General features: G+C 38.4%; 1 protein-coding gene across 1 annotated transcript in view; it reads right to left on the bottom strand.

Annotated features, from left to right (window-relative positions):
* Window positions 1-16597, bottom strand: part of HS6ST3 (heparan sulfate 6-O-sulfotransferase 3) — a 294751-nt gene that overhangs the window by 205947 nt on the left and 72207 nt on the right.

Raw genomic sequence — 16597 nt, 5'->3', positions numbered from 1 at the left:
GGTAATTTTGTCAGAGGAAAAGGGGAAGATCCTCCAAAGATCTGGAAGAACATCAGCCAACAAGACCGACAACTGTGCAGAAGCACTGGAGCCCTTTTGCTCATCACTGGATCTGGGACACAACTCCGTGTTGGTCCCTGAGCTTGACCATGGTCAGAACACCACCATCCTGACCAGTTTATCAAAGCCCATCACAAGTAGCCTCCATTAGCCACCCATTGAGAAGGATAAGCAGAGGCAAGACCCCTCTGGATAGCCACAATATGGGCAGCAGAGAGTAGGCAAGTGGAATAGGTCTTAGGAAGTGTTATTATTCATTATTGCTTTATGTAGCTTTTTCTCTAGCTTTACTGCTTTACTAACTTCAGGTACTTTAATCAGCTAATAAAATAAGTATTTCAATTAAGCGAGGGTCTGTCTATTTTCCTGGCATCGCCACATGCACATTAATCGATGGGCTGTCACAGCCCTGCCGTGACAGAGCTCAGTGCACAGCGTGCGGGCAGGAGGCACTGAAGGCATCGAAAGCTCCAAATCGATCCCTGCTCTCCAGTGCCACATCTGCCCTCTGACAAACTGGGAGAGCACACAGGCAGTGTGAGGCTGCCCCTACAATGAACAAATACTCCTGTTACTAACTCAGTAGGAAGCAACTTAAATGCTTCTCTTTACTTCACACCCACTGCACAAAAGACCATGATATCAAGTGTGTATTTATTTTACAAAGACAGTGTGATGCTTGCACAGACACCCATGACCACTTTTAGAATACAGCATATTATATCTTATTTTCTTCTCAGAGGACACAAATAACCAAGAGAAACTGTGCTAATAGGCACCAACAATTATGAATAATAAAAAAGGAGACCAAAACAAAACTAAACATCTTTTTCTCTGGCTGACTGAAGGAAAAAAGAATAAAAATCAACCACAGCCCTGCAGAAGAAAATCATTAGATTTCTCATAGAGCAATGGGAGACTAATTGCCAGGAAGTCAACGTATGCTTACCTACCACAGCTTAATAGGCAGAGCAAAGCCAGGCTTATTCATCAAATTTACCAAGCTGAGGAATACTAGGATGGTAGCAGCTCCAGGGGAAAAAAAAAAAAAAAACCAACACAAACTCTTCAACATTTGGTGTCCCAGGAGATACAAAAGAAACTGGAATAGCTTATGGTATTATGAACTTATAAATCCATTGTAGTAAAAATATCAAAAGCCTGCCCTTATGAATTATGACCCAGTCATATTAGTGTAATGATGTAAGTATAATCAGTATTATGTTGGATTTTAGTGATTATTCCCACCCATATATAAAAGAAAACAAAAAAATTTAAGTAGATTAATTTTGATCGGGGACAGATTCTGAGGAAGAATCTAATAAAACTGCAATACACAGAGGAAAGACTTGACAGCAACTGGTATCAGTCTATTCAGGCAATAATAAGAGAAGAGACTGTAATATGGGCACAAAGTCCCTTTTCCCATAACATGTTTCATTTTTTTCTCCCTTCTGTAGCTCCAGGACTACAAAATCTACAGTTTTACAGCAAGTATGAAGCACTTAAGAGCTGTTCTGAGACTGAAACCTAGAAACTGGAAAACTGAACACAAGAGTAACCCAGTCTTACAGCTCTCACACAAGAGCACAATCTTTTCTATTCTAAAAACTATAAACTCCAAGAAGGACTGGAGCTGGATAAGACAATCTGAATAAGTTTTTCATAAAATCGTAAAATTTTTTGCAGTTTAAGTATAGAATTTTAATCCTAATGCTGTTTACAGTATTTCAAGAATGAATGCTAAATAGCTCAGTAGTTAAGGTAAATTAATCTTTAAAATTAATTAAATTAGGAACAAATATTGAAACACTGCCAGAAATGGACAAAAGACAATAACGCTAAAACTACTGGACACAGCAGAGCCAAAGAGCAGCAACAGGGCTCATTACAAGGGGACTGCATGAACTTCAAACACTAAGTTGCCTTAAGACCAGCATGAAACATGACAAAAGCCACAGCCTTCCAATAGTTTCAGCAAGATTAAAGATAAACACGGAAGGTACTATCAAACCTGTAGTTCACTGTCCAGTCTGCAGTCTCCACTCTGTGCCTGCTTACCATGGCAAAAATCAACAGACATCCCTTGTTAAGAATTTAATAACATCAATAAATGTAAGAGGACTGCATGAATACAAGTGTAAAAGGGCAATCAGAAAGATAAGTATGACATCTCCGCACATCTTCCTCCCCAGCAACATCAGGCAGTAGCTGTGGGCTTTCACACAAGAAATGTGACAGCTAGCAAAAATGCAAATACTACAATTTCACATAAGTACTGTTTGCCTCCTCAGCTTAGGCAGTTGAAAAGTTGTGTGAGAATAGCAAAACTGTAGGCTTCTGTTTCTATAATTTTTTTCCAAAGCACAGAGAACAAGCATACTAAACAATTGCCAGTACAAAAGTTTTAAATAAATCAATTAGAAGACATTATATCCTAATAAATATCAAATAATTTTGCATTCATATTTTAAACTAAGGATTAAGACAGAAACCCAGTTATTCATCCAATCTGCTCATTTAAGAATTCATCAACTAGAGAGATTAACATGCCTTATGGCTGCAGAACATGAAACAGCTTTGTCCCCGTACATTAGTCCAATTAATAAATGCAGTCTTAGCATGTATTAACATTTCTTAACTGTCACCTGTGAAATTTGAGGTAATGAAAACATTCACTTCTCCCTTGTACCATACAGTAACTACAGGAAGGAAAGCCAACTCAAGTAATTTATTTTTAGAAAACTAATCATTGTAAAAAGGTGATTCATTTTTCTTTACAAGACTAAATAAAATAAGCCAGAGACTATCTAAGTCACACTATTTAAAGTGTAACCATATAATGATGAGCCTGGAACCAGAGGCATTCTATGGCACAACTACAAGTGATTCGAAGAATAAGAGGCTGGTAATAGCTGCTTTACCTAAAAAACCCACATCCCTCCACAGCAAACAAAAGTACTCTGTCCTTTGCTGAAAATATTAAAGAACTGGCCAACTGAAAGACAGCTTGCCATCCCATACTACTGCATGTCCTATAAAGAAGTGGGGAAGAAAAACCAATGCTGGGATTACCATCTCCCATTCCATCCCTTGTCTACTACTGCTCCCCAGCTGAGGATGGGCAGAGAAGGGGCATTGTCAGTACTTGCTCTTTGGTGAGAGGAGAACATCTGTATCTCAAACCCATCAGTGACAGGTCGCTGTTCGAAGAGCTCTGCTGTCTCCTTTGCTTTAGCATCGCTCTCAGCCACACTGGAACCACAGCACTGCTGTGAGAGAGCACTACCATGCCTGGCCACAACCCACCCTCCAGATACCTGAAGATGGAGCAAGAGGGGTTGCAGAACGGGAAATGAAAACAACACTTAACAAGTGTCAATCCAGATTGCTTCTCTTTGGTGACATCTCCTTGTTTATAAATTATACTCATAAATACAGACACTGTTTTTCTGGGTCTGTATCAGTAGCATTCTACATAACTCACCGTAAGTGTTATTTCACTTCTGATTCACAAGTTCAAATGGCAAATACACATCTCAAATTCAGCACAACTTCTTACTGCTTAGCATAAAACAGAGGGCTCAGTCTAGATAAGGGTTATAACAGAAATCTAATCTGCATTCTATCTTTTTTCCCCTATGCAGAAAGATAGCTATTAGGGTGACAGAGTACAAGAGAGGACACAAAAGCAGGTAAGTACCTTGCCCATAATAGCCCGCAGAATTGCTATGGAGAAGTGATTAAGACACAACGAGGTATCACCTTCAAAACCAACTCCAATGAAGGTAGGTTAAAAAATGAAGTCTGACACAGCCATAGCAATTTCTGTATCAAGGAGACCTGAAGAACCTTTGCATTGTTGCCAGGTGCATCTGCATGAGAAAACACATTTTTAAAAAATGTCTAGGAAACAACACTGTGCCTATTTCATGTCTACAATGATACTATGCAACAAGTCAATCCCATTTTCATGGTATTCTTTATGTCCTAAAAACTAATTCTTTATTCTGAGTTTTGCTTTTTTGATATTCTGTCATAACAGCTTTAGACAGAGCACCACAACACAGCACAAATCCTCACAATAGGATCATGCTTCAGGCATTTTATTCCCAAAGATTATTTGCTAAAGCTGTACTCATGCCTGCATTAATTTTTTTTTGTATGAGTAGAATATATAAGCAGCATAACTACATTTCACTAAAATACACATCTATCTACAGACTGAATTGCAGGTTGTCTCAATTCAGAGTAAAAACACTGAGTAAGTTAACTAAAAAGTGCAGTAACCTGCAGTTTGTAAGCCCTTACACAACCAGTGAAACCAGGGGACAGTAAAGGAAGATACTAATCACACTACATATCTTAGGAGGCATTCTCTCTGTATGTGGCCATACAGTAGATCAAGATACTGCAGACACTTGTGAAGGAAGTTCATCTTTACGGTATCTATAACATGAAGGTATGTTTTAGGCTCTTCCTTTTGCTCTCCAAATACAGCAAAAGCAAGGTGTCATTTATCCCCTTGATCATCCTCTCATCAGGACTATCAGTAAGCCTCAAACGGGTACTGAATCAACTGTAATTTCCATTGTTTACTGTCTCCTGCCTTCTTGTTTGTGTGCACATCTTCTCTACGGGTGACTTCAGGCATGGCACATTCAAACTCTCAGACTGGGATATAAATCTCAAACCCCTTTGGTGAAACAGTGACTAAGAAAACTTATTCAAGTGGAACAACACTCCTCAGTACACTAACACACTGGATTATGAGAAAGAGCTGCTTTGTACAGTCCTTTTTTAATAAAGTCTTAGACAAGGCTGCTATCTCACTGAATACCTGCTGAAAAGACACTGCTAAACATTTGGTTTCTTAGTTATTCCATATTCACTGAAAGGCTGAAGGGCTTGAACCTGGGCAAGTAGGACTGCCTTCCACGCACAGTATGTGTGACAAACATGTCCAAGCCCCTGAGTCCACAGAAAGAAGCCTGGGGAAAAGCAGAGACAGCTGAATTTTGTGACTCAGAACAAACAAAAATCCAAGAGTTGGGCATAATATCAGGAAGGGACTTAAGACAGATACAGACAGAGATTGCTCCTAGTGATATGGGGGCAGAGGACAAGTGAAAAGAGGTAGAAATCTCTCCGTCTCTTTGTAAAGATGACAATCACCAGTAAGACCGCCTTCCTAATTTTGATCCAGGAGAAAAGTTCCCAAGAAAATCTGCTGACACATGTGGCAAGTCTATAAGATGTACCAAATGAAATATATTGAATATGCATTATTACACTTCTAGAATTCAAATCCATTGAGAGAAAACAATGGATCTCGTACCACTATGCCAACTGATGTAAAATTGAATCCATGGAAAACTGCAATCATGTGCTTCAGAGTGCCCTGAGCTTTAATGCAGTCAATATTCTTGAAGGACAAGCTCCTCCATAGAAAAGCTGTCACAGTCAGTCTGGGAAGGTGAGAACAGCATGTCTCTGCAAACACTGAACAGCCCTTACAGTATCTGCAAGGGAGATCAGGTTGATCTTGGAAATAGGAAAGGTCCACACTGAAAGCACTTCATCTATTTCCTGAGGGCAGGATAACATGACCTGAAGGCAAAGCCTAGAACCAGGTGTCACGAAGGTGTGGGGCTGTTGCTCTTCTAGAGTTGGAAGGTAGATCCTAAGAATCATAAAACAAGCCTTTACAGCTAAGAAACTAACTTGTGACACAGATTTTGGAGTGACAGAAGCCACAACTGTCATGACAAACTTCATAACTCACAGAGTCATTACCTTTGTACATTCATCAGGAGACAGGAGAAATGTCTGTAACACTTTCCATAAGGTATTTGAAATCTCGTCAGATAAAGCTCTCCTTTACCAAAACAGAGATACAGGACTAATGCTCCCTGCCATTAAATCTCAGGCTGATGGTGACTGGACACAGTGCTTACAACTCAAAGCTCCAAGTGCTTTGTGTAATCAGTTTGGCCTCATCTCTCTCTTTCTCCCTTTCAAACAGCAATATTGAGATAGATAGATAGATAGATAGATAGATAGATAGATAGATAGATAGATAGATAGATAGATAGATAGATAGATAAGAGGGAGTTCCTAGGTCTGTTTAGTTCAGACCCTATAATTTCATTTTGTCCACCACTGAGTCCCCTTCAGCCCATGCTTCCATTCATGAAACCATCTACACATACTGCTCAGCTCTCTTGAGTGGTCTCAGTTGTTTCCAGGACCTGCTCAGAAAAGCACATGCCCAAAAGGGACAAAACCTGGGCACACAGTGGTCTCTCTCATGGGCTGTTTTCTATTACCCCACCAGTACCCATAACCTCGATAAGACACGCTCCAAACAACTGTTCAGTCCTGTCACCAGGGCAGCTGGATCCCAATATGCATAGACAAATACAGACTTAAGTAAAAATGTGCAGAGAACACATAAAACAGAACTTTCTTTTGCACAATCTCTCCTTAGTATCACTGGCAAATTTACAAACCAAATCCAGGCAAACCCTCCGTAGGTCTACGTTGCCCTACTTCCATCAACATTAATGAAGCTATGAAAATTTAAGGCAGCAGAGGATCTTGCATCATAAAAGCACATGTCATCCTTCTCAAAATCTTACACTGCGATCCACATGAAACAAATCATCTTTGCATAACTCAAATGCTAAATATGTGTTTTCCCTTGTTCTTCATTGTACTCTAAAAGACAATGGAAATCGCACACTGCAGATGTTTAGGCAGGAAGACAGACTCTCAAGGGTTTGGTTTGATGCTTACTCCAAGCTTTAAATACTTAACCAAACCTGTCAAAATCCCTTTTCCCTCACAATCTAAGCACAAAATACCTGGACACACACAAATTTTCACAACTTCTTGTGCCACTGAACAAAGAATAAGATGATTAAAGAAAACAGTAAAAGGTTTTAGCTGTATTTGGATAAAACAGATATGAACAGTTTGGACTCTTGGTCAAAGCTTCTTTGAACATTAAGGACTACATCTGGCAAGGAATTTGAGAGTTAATTTCACAATAAAGCTTAAGAGTTTGTGCTTTGTGCATTGCACAGAAGAAAAAAAAAATCTATCTTTTCCTATTTAAAAAAAAAAAAGGTGATCTATACTTAAGCAAAGAAGGTACAAACATATGGGGCTGAACTATCAATCACTTTTACAGGGTATTGGAGGACACAAAATCAAAGTGGAGGACGATGTGGATACTGTTCCTCTGAAAAAGAAATAGAGACACTCACAGGGCCAGAGAGGAGATTAAAAGCACCAAAATTATCAATGAAAATCAATCCCAACTGCTGGAGAAAAAGCCCTCTTTCTCTATGCTTTGACACACATTTTAGCACAGGAGGTTATAAAAAAGGGTGCTTAGAATGAGTACATCAGTTCAGTCTATCAGCTTCATAATTTTTTCTTTTCCTATTCAACACTGAAGCTGGTTTTCCCTTCACTTTCAAGAACATGGGCAGCCAACGCCAGCTGGACACCTCAACTAGCCCTTGGTTGTGATCACAACCTTCTTGGTCCAGTGTTTGCATTCTGGGTTTTGTTCAGAATTTTCTTGTTTCCTTTTTGCCTTGTTCCTTATTTCTTGTTCCTTTGTTTCTTGTTTAAATCCTTTTAAAGTTCTTCCAAAAGCCTTTTCTTTTCCACCATGACACGTATTTCAGACTGCTCAGTAAAAGGCAGTCAGTTAAGAAGCAAGAATGGATGAGCAGAACAAATACTGCTTTCATTTAAAATGAATACTTTAGAATTTTAAGTAGAGTAGAAATAATCTTCCTTTATAAATCATCTACTCCCTATACCAGACTAAGTATGATTCAGCTCCAGATAGAGATACCTAAACATAAGGTTTCTTCTACTCAGCTGAGATCTAATTGCTGCAGCCAGAGAACTCTAAAGGAGCAATTTGGCTCTCCTGTGACAGACACCTATGACTGGTCAGCGAATTCTCTAGTAATTTTATCTCCTTGGACTAGAATGGCGTGCTCATGGATAAATATCTAAATTACTGGATAGATAACTAAATTAGAGGTATTTTCATGCAGTCTCTGAACTTCGTAAGGACAGTAAGGCTTAAATAATCAAAATGGTGAACCTGATTCTTTGGTGAGACATCACCTCAGAAGAATCCAAGCATGTTCATGTCAATGGAAATGCCAAATGAAGGTGCTAGATCAAACCAGGCTCTGCTTGTACCAGCTCATTCATCCACTGGACCAACAAACCAGCTTGAATGGACCACGTTTGCTGACAAAACATGTGTGAAGTGATGCCAGTGTTACCTGCACAATGTAAAGGTAGACAAACTCCTTGTTGATCCGAGTTTTCAGTCGTACTACAATACAAAAATTGGATCTACTTGAAATTTTTAATCCAGACTAATTTTTTTTAATAATATAGCCTTTTGAAAAAATAGGGGGGGGGGGGGGGTGTCCCAAGAATATTCTACTCTGATTATAATCATTCTAGTTTTTGGTTTCTTCCAGGCAAAGATACTTCTGTTGTTATAGCACCCTCTACTCAATATAAGAAAAATTATATTTGTCAACATATTTTTCTGAAATGTAAATTAACTGAAAGCCAATTACACAGGCCTGCCATACCAAAGGCAGCAAACTGTTACACAAATAGGTCAAAAAAATTACATATTAATATCATGGTTTTATTACTGGTCTTGCTGAAGTGATATCCTAAATTGAAATCAAAGTAAACCTGAATTCCTTCCTCTCCCTACTGGCCCCACATGATGATTGCTAATTTCTCTGCAGAGCTAAGGGTGAGCAACTCCCTCAGTAACAACTACACTTCCTTGCGGAAAAAAAAGTGTGTCCCCCAGCCTACCCTTCCCTCCATGACAGCAACAGCAAGCCAGCTGACTGAGGTTTCTTCCCAAGCAACACAGGCAGCAAAATCATGGCCATTTTGCCAATATGTCTGTTTTTGACAACTACCTTACCTATCCCTAAAAGCCAGTTCTGCCTTTGTGCCTCCTTGTAAATGGCCATACTTTATCCAGTCCTGTCATTCTGATGACAGGTATACGACCACTGTTGAAGTTGTCTTCGTATTGTTCCCCATAATGGTGTTGAAGCATCAGCAATGTTTATTAGCCTCCAGTATTTATTCCAGGAAGAGCAGTACTTGTAGAAATTGTGCCCACTTCCAACTGTCTGACAGGTCTTTTATTGCTGCTGTAATAGTGGAAATGTCATGTGTTCTGATATCACAGCTACAGACTACTAATGTCACAGAATAGTACACTTGTAGGTTGTGAAAGTAACCTAATAACACATTAAGGCCTAATGAAGCAACTTACCCAAGACCCTTCTCCCCATTTCAGTATATTCTCATACATTAAATAGATGTTCATGTCTCCCACTGACACTCAGAAGAGAAATTATGATTTTGTCTCTGAAAGAAGGAACCAGGTAGCCACATGTAGATTGAGAAAAGTACAGAACAGAAGTCAGTCACACCCTACACTGAAAAGGTAAACTTGCTGCTTGAGAGCAGTACCTCTAAGGTAGAAAGCTTGTACTTTAAAAAGGGGGTAAAAATATTCACTGAAGAAAATTAATGAACTTTAAAAGCCTAAAGTAAACTACTTTAAGGCACACAAGAAATACAAGTGACACTTACGACGTACTTAAATGAAGATGTAAGTAGCTTCAGCAGTGTCCTACATGGACTACCTATGATTGGTACAGTAGTAAGGGCAATGCTCAACTTCTTTTTCCTCTGTTTCTCAAGGCAGTCAAAACTGAAATCCCTCTGTTTCAACTTATTCAGCTCTCCGTAATATCCCATAAATAAAAGACACCAAAAGTATACACAAAAACTTAAAAGAAAATGCTTTGTTGTGTCTTATCTTCAGTCAGTTGCATAAAGCAACAGGCCTTTAACATGCACCTACTTCTTTCCATGGAATATCCTCTGCCAACACCTGCCACTGCTTCCTCCTATGAGGATAAGAGAGTCAAACTTATGACTTTTTTGGTCTCCTCAACAGGAGCTTTGAAAACACCTGATACTCAATAATACTCCTGTTAACTATAGCTATTCAAGGCAAAAGATGAATTTAATAGCTTTATATACCAAAATTTGTTACTCAGTTTTCTAAATGAATGCATTATCATGAACAGAGATGCATCACTGAAGTCTATGTAAAAATAAATAATGTCATTTAGACTCTTCTTTAATTTTTACATAAAATCTTTTCCATGTTGTTTGATCTCCATTCTGATCTATCAGGCGTGGGCACACCTCCCACTCTCAAGGAATCCAGTCTCATTCAGGTTACAGTCAGTCTGATTACTTACATGCTTCCATAGACACTGTTTTCACACTGTAAATAGAATATAGAAACAACACCCTGAAAAGAAGAAAAAAGAAAATAACACAAACCAGTAGGAGTTATCAGGGAAATGCCGCAGTACAAACTGCTTTCCCTTACTACATAATCAATAACACCGTTTTCACATCTTGATTATGTTACAATTATCTGTGCAAAGAGAATTGGCATTTTTATACTTTCCCTCATTTGGTTGGTGTAATTTCAACATATTTAGAGTTAGTGTAAAGTAGTCCTTCGGTTCATCAGCACTCCTACATATAATATTTGTGAATAATGACCATAAAGACCATTTTTTAAAGCATTTTATGTTTTAAAAACATTAATGCATATTTGTGCTTTTGTTCTACAGCATTTGATCTTGCAACAAGTACTTTAGAACTGGGGGAGAGGGGGTGATGAAAGCACCAAAAACAGAAGAATGAAGCATATATGGGGGCAAGATGGGGTGTAATTCTTTTTCAAGTCATCATGATCCAGGCTAATTACATACCATTTTTGGTATGTAATTGGTATGTAATTTTTTGTATGTAAGGAGGTTTACATCTACACAGCAACTACGTGGAATGAGCGTATCAAGCCAATTGACTTAGCATTAATCTACCTCAGGGGGTATTCACAGGTCTGAAGACTGAGCAGCCAACCCAGACGTGACCCCAGGCTGATGTTCAGCACCTGAAGCTGCTGACACCACTGTGGTTCCATTGCTTCCTGTAATTCAAATTCTGCTTGATTACACATATCCACACCACAGCCAATTCGGGCTTTTGGCTGGACTGATATCTATGGTATCAGCAAACAGTAGCTTGCCCTACCTGTGGAGTAGAGTACAGCCAACCAAGATGGAGTTGTTTGCCATCCTGAACTTCCACAGTGACAAATAATTAAATGCTGGTATGTTTCTGAGCTCATGGATTTTGAATGCAGACACTGGCTTCAGCTTCTCAATGAGACCCCATGAGACTATCCTGATGCCACTGTTGGCAATGCCAATCCCCAAATCCACAAGCCCCAGCAAGGCCTCCCAGCACCATCGTTCAACATCATCTGTTTGCCTCCACTCACCTTCAGGACTGACCAAAAGCTCAGGTACGTATCTTGTATTTTAGCTTCCACCTTTAGCATCATTAGCTTACAAACTAAACCTCACAGGATAAAGAGAGTTTGAGCTGATCCTGGTGTTGGTAATTTGAGGCATGCAGGCAGGGTACTGTCCCTGCTAAATTATGTTATACAGGTCAGGGGAGACTACGAAATCAAACATTAAACATGTCTTCATTATTTCTCTCTAGATAATTAGTGAGAGAGTCAACCAAGGACAGATTCACCCATGAGCCCAGTTCCTAAATAGAGACATCACAAAAGGACATTGCCTGTATGGTATGTACAGAGAAAATGGGGTGATGGTAAGTAGAATTATCTTTTATGAGAAAGACACAAGGAACAATTCACTGATGTCCATTACAGGCATATTGAAATTGTGCATGAGGTGTTATGAACATTGATTCCTTACTAGCTATCAACATATGTCTGCACAGCATATAGTGGTGGCACACAGACAGAAGTTAAAAGTAGTTGGAGTCTGGAAAGCAGGAGAGTTGATCCCTCTTGCCCTCCCCCCATTTCATTCTCATTCAAGTGTAATGAATCAACATGAAACCACTTTGCTCAAAATCTCTCTGTTCTCCAATTTTTTTTGCACTGCTGCTTCAGAAAGGACAGAGGCCACGAAAAGGAGCAAACAACTAGGCGGGAATAACTAGAAAGGGTACAGACTAGAAAATAAAACTGTCAGTAGTTTTTTCTTTGTCATTCCCAGAAAAAAATCTTCAACCCTAAAGCCTGGAATACATTTAGGTCTCAGGAAATGCTCTAGAGACCAACTCCACATCCCATAACAACAGAACTGACTTGAACAGTACAACAGCAGAGATAAACGTGACTTGCAGCAGCAATAAGGCACCTGCTACAAATACTCCAAGAATTTGGGTATTTTAATAATTATACTTTCTACTGAACTATGCAGACGACTAGCAAAAAAAAAAAAAAAAGCAAACTATTGACCTGTATCGTGCTTAATTCCCAAAAGCTCAAAAATCTTAATGTTTACATACTCCACCGCCATCAAATTTCAAGTGAGAGGAAACAGTCACTGTGGGACATTTTAAGATCCAGCACTGCTGATTTCTGTATCCATCACTTATTCTAATTTTCACAAAGGGAAAAAATTGCTCAGCTGCGGAGATTTACCACAGCTGAAATAATAAAGGTCTATAATATCAGCATTTCATCAGGATAAAATTGGAGGAGATTCTCTTTCCTAATCTAATACGAAAGAAACTAAATGAACTAAACATTTTGGTTTTGAAACATGATGAACTGTGGATGCAACCTGTTGCATTAGTTACGTGAGATGAACCAGTGGAGACCAAGCATGTAAGAACCTGCAGCAGTATTTAAGAGAAGTATTTAAAAGATGTACCCATGTATGGTTATCCACTGAAACAAGTTTAAGTGGGTCACTTGCTGACAACAGTTTTACATTTTGCTCAACCAGGCATGTATCTGCCTAAAGAGTCTTACTGAAGAAGTATTTTGGGAACAAAATATTAAAAGGTTAAAGCAACTATTAGTGTTGACTCAGCTTTGAATAATGAAGCAAGAAGGTTCTGGAGAGGTGGACAAAGAGGGATAACGTAATTGAAATGTTCCTTACGCAGGTATTGTGATCACTAGCTTTGCCTATTGATTTTTAGAAGACTATACACCAGCAACATCCACTAGAATTAAGTCAAAAAACTTATATACAGTTTGAAATATTACTCATTCCAAACTCTAAGTTATTGGAGGAGGGAAAACGGGCTAATCATTTTTTTAATGGTGGTTACATAAAATTATACAAGAGATGCACAAGTGATTATATAAGAGATATACAAGTGACTCGTTTACATCAGAAAACTTATTAGACCCTAAAGTAAGAAGAACAAAGAATAAATACTGTCTACTGGCCATACTAGTTCTAAATTGGAAAATATAACTATTTCTCACTGAAGACTCTAAGGATCTATGACTTCATTGCAAGGGCCATCATAAGAAAATAAATACAGATATATTAATCTTCCAAATAGGAACTAGAAGCATACCAGGTTAAAAAAAAAAAAAAAAAAAAAAAAAGTGTTGAAGAAGTAGGTTTTGCTTTCATTTCTTTTCCAAAAAAAACAAATTTTAGCCACATTTTCAGAAGAAGACAAGAAAAAGGAGGCATCAATAGACAGGCAACACTGGAAAAAGTGCTGAGGACTTATTTACCTGGGAGGTATAAAGGTATATTGATAAGAACTTCTAGTGGTGACTCCCAGTTGGGTGTGCTGGAGCTGTAAGGCAGCTGCTCCTAGTGTGATAATTGTGAGTGCTAATGCTCTCAGTCAGGTCACAACACTGAAGCATATTAGACAGATATGACTTAAAACACACCACGAAACACAGTGAGAGCTGAATTCATTCCATCACCACTCAGGAACAAGTCTTACTAATGAGGTATGCTACCCTCACGTTGCAGCAGTGCATTGCTGGACAGGTCTGCCGCTTTTCAATTTGTAGTCCTGTCACAGCGTAACCTGAAGGTAATTTCAGCAGAAAATACGAACCTATCTCCTACTGTTTGCATTCAAATCTCATCTTCACTCGACAAGAAGCAACTCCCCACCATGACCTTACTATTTACACCTGGAGGTACAGCGTTTCCAACTGAGAGTCACCAAATGAACTGATAGTTTTCCTAGATACAAACAAGTATAAAATGTTCAGAGGTTCACTGTGGAGATGGTATTTCAATTTTACCACGTGTATCACTCTGATACACCAGATGACCCTGAGTAAGGACAGAAGATGGGGGAAGGAAGAACAGACATGTTGACTTAAGATGGCATAAAGGAATTCTCAGATTCATTTTTGCAGGTGCAGCTGTATAAATTTCCCCACCTCTGTAAGTCTTATTGCAACTCATAACAACTTACACGGTCTTAGGGTCCTACATACTAAATGTTTAAAAAGTAAATAAAATTGTGAAAGGTTAATATTTGTAAGTATAGGTCGAAAAGCATTTACTGAGGATGAGCCATTCATTCCCTTTCTCCCCCACAACTATTTGAACCCCTTGAGTAATCTACACTCAAAACAAGTCCCTGGAAAAATGGATTAATGGGAACATTGAAGGTGAGGTTCTCAAAGAAGCGTGGTAAATGTGATTTCAGATCAGCTGTGCAATTCTACATGTGTATCACTCTCCCCAGTATTTTACCATGTTAACACATTACTTTACAAGTGCTTTTACCATTGTAACATGGGCAGTATACCAGTTTCTGCACAGTATCTGCTCTACAAACAAATAAGGATTCCATAAACTAGGCTGCCTAAAACCCACTGAACTCGTTTAGAACTGGAAAGCTTTTCCATAAAGAAAAATGCATATATTCTCATTTTAAACAGATAAATGCAAATTATCAGAAAACCTATGAGTTTTGTGTGAACATCTGAGCTCCTTGACATTGGTTCAGCATCTCCTACAGTCTCCCAAGAGGTCAGTAAAACACCACCAGCTTGAGGCATTCATGAACAGTGACTATGCCTCTCACACTACATCACAGGAAATAAAATGTATCATGACATTAAAAGCCTTTTTGAAGAAACCTTTATTGTCTCTAAGCAATCAAATCACCAGCTTTCCCCTCCTACTGTTTCTCATCTCCTATATAGAGGAAAGACAAGAAATGTACCCAGATGAGAGGGTTTTGCACTTGACAACAATATGAGTGCTCTGAAAGTACACTAAATCACTTAAACAATAATTAAGCACCAAACGAACCATTTAAAAATTCACCACTAACATTAGAGCAAATTAAATTAAGCCAAGATTAACATATTAAGTTTGCTCAACCCAAAAGCAGATATTTTATATAGTTCCTGTTTAGCTCTGTGTAAACTATTTTTCAAAATATCTGACTATAAAGAAGGGCCAACAAATACATGCAATTATGTAAATGAGACAACTGGGTAACCTATATTCAAAGCATAATGGTGAACTAGCTCTTTATATTTATCCCCCACAGTCGTTAAGATGCTCAGTGTCCAGGTTTCTGTTGATAAAAATTAACAGTTTTCACATTCTAACATATTCTATTACCCAGTTTACAAAGCTGTGTCCCTTTAGATTAGCATCAGTATGTTACTTGCTGATTCTTGTGGGGGATAAGTGAGTAAGGAGGGAATTTCCACAGGATTCCTTAAATATCAAGAAAGTCTATTTTACTGAAAACTATGTTGTTCACATGTGTGTTGAAACTTGTGACATACTTGTGACCTTTATGTCAATTATAACAGCAGGATCTAGATAGCTGAAAGGCTTCAGTACAGTAGGTTACCTTCTGCGTATTATTCAAACCATGAATGACAAAATATAGGGTCATAATACAGGGCTGTAGGTTAAATTTAGATGTTCGAGTTATTCACAGATTCAATCCAAATTTCAATAATTTTAAGTGGAAACCTCCCCTCGCCCCCAAACATTTTCAGACCCACATGCGTGTTCTACCACTTACAAGTGCAAGTAACTTGTTTTAATTCAGTAGAGGAGGAAACTGATTTTTTGAGGGATTGATACCTGTTACCCATCAATCATGATGGCAAGAATAAACAGGTAGTGTTTGCTCGCAAGAATATCTACTGGTTCGACACTTTTCACTCCTAACACTGGGTTGTTGTTTTTTTCATTTTTATTACACAAGCAAGCACATAATTGCTATAGCAAGGTAACTAGGGGCATCCTTTTAGATAATCACCTAATACTAGGTAGAAATTAATTAGCTCACATTTTTATGTAGCAATAAGTATAAATAAGGATGATGCATTTCTCTTTAAACAGTTTAGAGATAAATTCACCATAGTAAAAAAGACACCAATATTAGGAAAAAAATCTCAGTGTTTCCCATGTTCCAAATGTTTCAAAAAATTGGGTTTGTTCATTTCACCGAAATATAAAAAGTGAAGTATCTTAGTATGAGATTCCTACTAAATCAGGTTCCCATGAGATGATTCTTGATTATTCGAAAATATAATAAGGCTACAAAGTTTTAAAATTAAAAAACACTTGAC

This window comes from Myiozetetes cayanensis, unplaced genomic scaffold (assembly GCF_022539395.1).
Source record: "Myiozetetes cayanensis isolate MyiCay16 unplaced genomic scaffold, myiCay2020 scf5-8, whole genome shotgun sequence".
Lineage (NCBI taxonomy): Eukaryota > Metazoa > Chordata > Aves > Passeriformes > Tyrannidae > Myiozetetes > Myiozetetes cayanensis.
This window is presented reverse-complemented; position numbering and strand designations above follow the sequence as displayed.